The sequence below is a fragment of the Triticum dicoccoides genome, chromosome 3A (genome assembly GCF_002162155.2).
Source record: "Triticum dicoccoides isolate Atlit2015 ecotype Zavitan chromosome 3A, WEW_v2.0, whole genome shotgun sequence".
Lineage (NCBI taxonomy): Eukaryota > Viridiplantae > Streptophyta > Magnoliopsida > Poales > Poaceae > Triticum > Triticum dicoccoides.
Window position 1 is genome coordinate 608,179,361 of NC_041384.1, and position 6,970 is coordinate 608,186,330.

Here is a 6,970-nt window from a genome sequence, read left to right on the forward strand (position 1 = left end):
AGGAGGGGGCGGCGCCCCCCTTTTCCCTTTTCCCCTCTCTCTCCTTCCCTCTCCTCTCCTAATCCAACAAGAAAAAGCGAGGGAGTTGTCAGGACCAGTTTTCCAATAAAACATTTATTGAAAAGCCGACCCTTGTATTGACCAGTATAGAAGAATCCTCCGTACTGGCAGACAAATCCTTGATACAGAAATCCAGAAGTACTAAATATTATACAAGGTTGAACTAAGGCTGCTCAACAATTTTATTACAAGCATGCCGATATTATACATAAGGGCAGGTATGAAACAAAGGAATATGGTGGCATAACTACTTACTCGCAATGAAAGTGGTGGTGGATATGTCACAGTGTAGTGGGTGACATGACTCCAAGATCTTAGAACTCATCAAGCGCCGGAGTGAGGCTTGATGATTTTATTTGGGTAGAGGAAGCGTATATAATACAAGTGACCAACTCCAGGATCGCACGGGACTGACTGGGACTCCTCTAGGCGTCAGACTCGCTATCAAACTCTTCATCCACTAGATCGCCTTCGTCAACATCTAGCCAAATCAACAAGCCAGGTGAGTACTTTGAATGTACTCGCAAGACAGTTTGGACATAAGATATAACAAATGCAAACATGATGCACATGAGCAGATTAGTAATGCACACTCAGGTAATAAATTTGCACTGCATGATAAATAAAAGGAAGTCAGGAGGTAGTCCTCCCGAAATCCCAATAAAATAGCTGAAGACCGATCGGGTGTCTGAAGCGACGCCTCGAAAGGTAAAAATAAATTAACATGCTGCAGTCGGTCGTCAGGGCGACACCACATAAAGGGCTTATACTGAAACGTAAATGATAGTACGTGCCACAGTCAGACGTCTAAGCGACATCTCGAAAAGGGCTTATAATGAAAGTAAATAATCAGGATGCCACAGTCGGACGTCTGAGCGACATCACATAGAGGGCTTATATCAAAAGTAAATAACAAGGATGCCACAGTCGGACGTCTGAGCGACATCACATAAAGGGCTTAGATCAAAAGTAAATAACAAGAATGCCATTGTCGGACATCTAAGAAACATCACAAAACTGGCTTATATCAAAAGTAAATAACAAGAATGCCACAGTCGGACGTCTGAGCGACATCACGTAAAGGGCTTTTATCAAAAGTAAATAACAAGAATGCCACAGTCAGACATCTGAGCGACATCACATAAAGGGCTTATATTTCATCATTCGAATTTAAGTAGCTCATGAATTTAAATCATCCCAAGGAAATACTTAGTACATAATAATAAACCGGTTAGTCCATCCACCGGAATAACATTCAGCCGGGTTTACCATTCTCGGTTTCATGCTCATTCTCGAAGACTGTCACTAAGACGGATACTGAGACAGACACGGAGACTGACATTGATATGTCGATCAAGGTCCTTGACCATGGACACGGTTACTCGAATGGTTATGACTCTGCAGAGTTTGAACTATTAATCCACAGCCAACGGATTTCAGTAGTCACAAAGGACTAGTTCTGTTTACGGTAATTTAGAAGAAACACATCTAACCAGTACACACCCATTCCACATTCTGCTACTAGGGATCACCCTAGGCAACGTTCAAGAGAAACTCTGAGACAGGGAGGCTACAACCTCGAATAGCATGGGATCAAATTTATATTCACGCGCTCTAAGGGGTGCCCCCCTCTCGGTCCCAACCAGAAACACCCATGCCCCCTGACTGGATGACGGGCTTTAATCCAGGGCCATGGAACCCTCATCACGGCCCCTCTATTTGGTGTGTACAAGGAGAGAGGTTTGCACTTACTAAACCGCATTCTTTGCAGAAAACATGTGGTAGCACGGACGGGGACGAACGGGAACAAGACTTGATCCATGTTAACACTGGAGTTACACGGTTGGCATAAGACTGGCATGCTTCAACAATACCATCTTACAACCTATCATGCCACCACATGATCAGGTTATCTCACCATCATATGAACACATCAAACTTCGAAGCTCACATGTAGCTTGCCTTGCATGCAATATAACATTCACAATATGCTTATATAAACATGCCATGAGAAAACTACTCAAGAAAACATGCAAAACACTCATCATATCAAAGGTTCAAACATGCTTGCCTGGTTCAGAGTAGTTGGAGTCTAGCTCGGCGAAGTTTGCGGTTTCGTCACCTCCTTCGGTATCTACGGTATAAAATAAATTGGATACTAACGTAAATACCGTGTGTGCATAAAATTGTTTTCAAATATTTTTCAAATAAATATGATAAAAAAACCAGACAGAAAAATAAAGATGACAGAAAAAGAATCTACTCAAAATCATCTTTTGTTTAAAAGTTATAAAGGTTTTAGTCCAGGGACTAGTCTGTGATGAAACAAAAAAAATTCAGGGGCTAGTTTGGAAAAACAGAAAACGCTTCGGTTAAAAATACGCCAGTCCAAAGGAAAAACGCACTTTGCCCGAAGGCGCTTTCAGAAAACGTTTCAAAATAGAAGAGGAGAGGCTGACGAGGGGGTCCCACCCGTCAGGTTTAAAAATTTGAAGAAGAAAATAGAGCACACTGGTGCCCGAGGATCGCGGTGGTCGCCAGTGTCGATCCACGGCGAGGTAGGGGAAACGGAGAGTACCTACGGGTTCATGGAGCTCTTCCGCGTCTGTGGGTGGTGGAGTTGGTCGTCGGTGAGCACCACGTCGACGGCGGCCTCCACTCCGGCGGACGATGGTTTGGGCGGTGGTGGATCTCGCCGAGGAGGGCTGCAGATGCCAAATTGAGGCTAGGGTCAGAAGAGTGGGAGCACTAGGAGGCTACTGGCAAGGTTTGGAGGCGGGGGTGCCCTCACCGGAGAGAATCTACTAGAGCCCGAAGCGGATCGGGGCGGCCGGAGTCAGGGAAGAAGGCCTCCTCGAGGTCCTCCTAGTGGCTGGGCGCGGCTCTGGTGAGGTGGAGGGGTGGTGCTGGGTCGAAGGCGAGCTCGGGGCCTCCTTTTATAGCCGGCCTGAGGCGGTTGCCGAGAACATGATTACTCCGGCGATTGATTACCACTACACCACGGTATTGTATTCCCTACCGACGTGTGTTGGGAAAGATGTCTATTACCGACCGATCATTGGTTGGAAAAACTCTCGTCAGACTGTTGGTTGGAAAAACTTTCATACGCTAACAAACTATCGGTCAGGAATGCATGCATATTTGCCATCGAGTGGTCGGTCAGGATTTCTCCTATTCCCATCAAACAGTGAGTTAGTAAATAACGCTGACCGACCGCCTGTGGCTAAATGGGCCAAGCGCGCGCAGGTGAATTTTTTTAGCGCTAAACTTTGGCCCAGCCCGCGAACCTCACTCCTCTTTCCCTCGAGGTACCGTGAAATCCCTAATTCCCCACCACAAGCCGCCACTTGCGCCGCCGTCAACATCGCGATGCTCACTGCTCTCTCCGGCCGGCCACTGCACCGCTCTGTCGTCCTCAAACCCTCCCGCCGCCCCACACGACCCATCCCCCACGAGCTCAGAACCTCTCCTCCGCCAAGTTGCTCCATCCCCACCTCATCACCAAGAACACCGGCGTCGTCGTCGTCCTGGGCACCGGGCAGATCCCGGCGAAGACCAGGCTCAACCTGTGCCGGAAGCTCTTGTCGGCCGTGGCGGAGCAGTGCTCCATGCCATCTCGCTTCTCCACCGCTATCCCCGCGTCGTCCTGCCTCTCCACCAGTGCCCCCACACAACCCTGCTCCCCGCCGTCGCCACGTACTCCCTGCTGCTGCCGCCGGCGATTTCCCACGGTGAGGCAACCTCTCTCTGTCTCTCTGTCTCTCTCTCTCACCTGACAACCGAATTCATCTCCCAGATCGGAACAAATCAGCACCGGTGGTTTCTTTCTTCTTCAGAAGGCCAGACTTTTGCCGTTCATATTCAAGAGACCATATCCATTTGACGTGCGATGACACTCTGGTGAGTTTCTCTGCCTCGAGTCCTGACGGCCTCTCTCTCTCTCTCTTTGAAAAATCCTTCAACATTATGTTTCTTCGTCTGCGATTTAGTGCGCTGTATGTGGTTGTTCTTTGCTTAGAAAACAATTTCGTCAGATCTGTTGGTATATGCTGACTCGAAGTAATTTCAGTCTTAGATGAATTTTGTTCTTAAGATGTGGTGTGTCTAGTTTTTTTCTTTAAGTATACGATCGCTGTTGTGATTTAGTAGCTTGGAGGCTGGCACTTCAATTCAAAACTGGCGTGAATACCTAAAATGATAAAAAAGAGTAGGAAATGGTGGCTAGCAAACATATATATTTTTATAAAATTTGTGAGCTGAATATCCAGGCAATCACTTCGGTGAGTTTCTCCACCCCATCTACAGGCCCTCCTTGTTTGTGGATATCATGAAGGTATACAACGTCTTTTCACACTTTGGATTTTTTTTCTCAAACACCGATCGTGGATGTTGATTGCTGAAGTAGATTACTTTAACAGTATTGCAAGTTGTTTTTACCTACATGTGACATCTGAACTAGCAGTTTTGTCTAGTACAATCTCTCTTTTAAAGCTTTGAATGATGCTTCGAATCCTGAAAGGTGGGTTATTATGCTTTGTTTGGCTATTAAGCCATACCTACAGGACCAAATATATACACATGGTATAGTTATCCCTGCAGGATCATGCTTGTGTGGCAATAATACATTCTAAGGCAAACAAAAACATGAGATTATATTGATATTATATTATATATGTACATCTATTGTCGCTGTACTGGTATTCCTATATCTTTCCATCTGTACAAAAAACAAAAGCACCAAATATATGCTTACCTCCGCTATGTCAGGGGCACTTAGACAAGAAAGGATATGGTTTCAGATATGAGTTAGAAAAAATTTCAAGCCATCATCAAGCAATGGAGGAAGCTATAGATCCTGGAGCATCGAACATATAAATCACGCTAGGCAACCCGCCATTTTGGAGGCATTGTCATGACGCAGCAGTATGGGTCGCTCGATTCTTTTATGACTGTACTTTTTTGGTTGCTGGCAGTCGGTACACCGTTAATTGTTTCTCCACCTGAGTTGTACACTACCTTTTTATTTTTATTTAGATTCTTTCGGATTTCCAGTTTATTAGCTGCAAAAGGGGTCCAGTAATCTACATTCTACATAAAGCTTAGGCTTTAATTGATTGTTATGTCAAGTGAGATCATGCATGATAAGGATTATTGCTGTTGGAGGAAACATTGTGTACAATATGTTTGGTGGTAGTTAAAAGGAGGGGAACATATTATTGTGATTTTATAGTTTCTTGGAAGTAGTTTCATCTATTTGTTTACAACATTGTTGGTTTGCTGCCTTTTAGTATTGGAGTGTGTAATCACACACGTTCTTATACCTTCTAGGTTATTTCTCGTTTTAACTCCTCTCCTGTGGATTCTCCTAAGTTGCAGGCGAAGATGAACTCCTGATGGTCTACGCCGTCCTGCTTTGCCATGGAGGTAAATGAGCCGAAGTGTACCAGGGAATATGCATATACACCACACCTAATCCACCACTATTTTCTTGTGGCGACTGGCGAGGAGAAGATACAAATGCCTTCCAATCCACCACTTATCCCCACTACTATTTCTTTGCCAGTGACCTGGGTTTCCATGTACTTGATAGATACTTTCCTTATGATATGTGTTTTATGTATGTATATATGTTTCTGGCCATAAATATATAGCTAGCACCAACTTTTACTGCTTTCCGTGGAACTTTGACGAGTACCCTTTAATCCACTAATTTTGGACCTGTTAGTTTGGGCACTGAAAACTTTGAAAAGTACCTTTGAATTAGAGGACTAAACTAACAGGTCCGAAATCCTGAAGCCCAAATGAATCAGTTTTCAGTCTAAATGAATGGTGTTATAGGAGAAGCTAATCTGAATGTATGCACGGGATTACTTCACTTGACGTACATTATCTGGATCCTTGGCCACTTTTATGCAAAAGCCTTCGATCTCTTACTCCACTATGGAGTTTGATTGAGAAGTTTGGGCCTTTGGTCTTCTCTGTTACCTGAAACTTTAAATCTGACTACAAAGCCTCAAAAGTCAAAACTCAATTCATGTAAAAATCGGCAAGAGTTTAGGGGATTTGGCTCCACATTTTTTGATCTTGTTAGTACTTTCACCTTGCTAATTCAAAATGTGTGAATGTAGAGTTGGAGAAACTACCACAAGTCAAGGTGAGACCCATGCCTGAAAAGGGGAAATCACTCTGGAGTCGGCTCAAGAACAAGGCTAGACCCCAATCTTGTTTACTCACTGTATTCACTATCTATAAAGTTGTATGCTTATTTTCTTGGCAAATAAGTGTTGGAATATTGGCTTCTCATACCTATGTACAGTAACTTAAGTATATCCCCAGGAGACTATATGATCAGCAATCATACAAAGTAATCAAAATGATGTGTTTTCTTTCAAATAGATAGACAAAAGGTGGACCGAGGGCTTCTGGCTATTGCTGGAAGTTGATTGGAGGTCTTCACGTGCAGAAATGCTAGTTTTGTAGATTAGGCAAGTGTATTCTTCATTTTCTGCTGCTGTGTGCACAGAGCACATGTGAATTCCGCCTGCATTCAATTTCATAAATTAATTGAGCATTCTAATAATTGAGACTTGTTTAACTTTTGTAGGAAGCAAACATAAGGACTCGACTCACAATGAACCATGAAGCCAGCGATCTGCATCAAATGAATGTTTTAGTTTTCATCTTGCAACTGATGTCTCATAGTTGCAGTCTTTTCGCTGTCCTTTGTTGAACCTGATGTATGGTGTCTTGGTGGTTATGTTTGGAACATACTGAAGTATATGTATGTGACCATTAGTTAATGGAATAAAAAATGTTTGGTGCACCTGATGTATGATGTCTTGGTGATTATGCTTAGAACACATAAAGTATATGTATGTGACAATTAGTACCATTTGTTTAATTAAAGCTG

At 43.7% G+C, this 6,970-nt stretch overlaps 1 long non-coding RNA gene across 2 annotated transcripts; it reads left to right on the plus strand.

The window, feature by feature from the left end:
• Positions 1-3,353: 3,353 nt before the first annotated feature.
• On the plus strand, positions 3,354-6,442 carry LOC119269548. 2 transcript variants are annotated; one of them, XR_005133636.1, is made up of 4 exons: positions 3,354-3,791; positions 3,857-3,960; positions 5,431-5,484; positions 6,189-6,442. It is a non-coding gene; the product is annotated as an uncharacterized LOC119269548 (long non-coding RNA). The 2 variants fall into 2 exon arrangements; XR_005133637.1 differs by having other exon boundaries at positions 5,437-5,484.
• Positions 6,443-6,970: the final 528 nt, after the last annotated feature.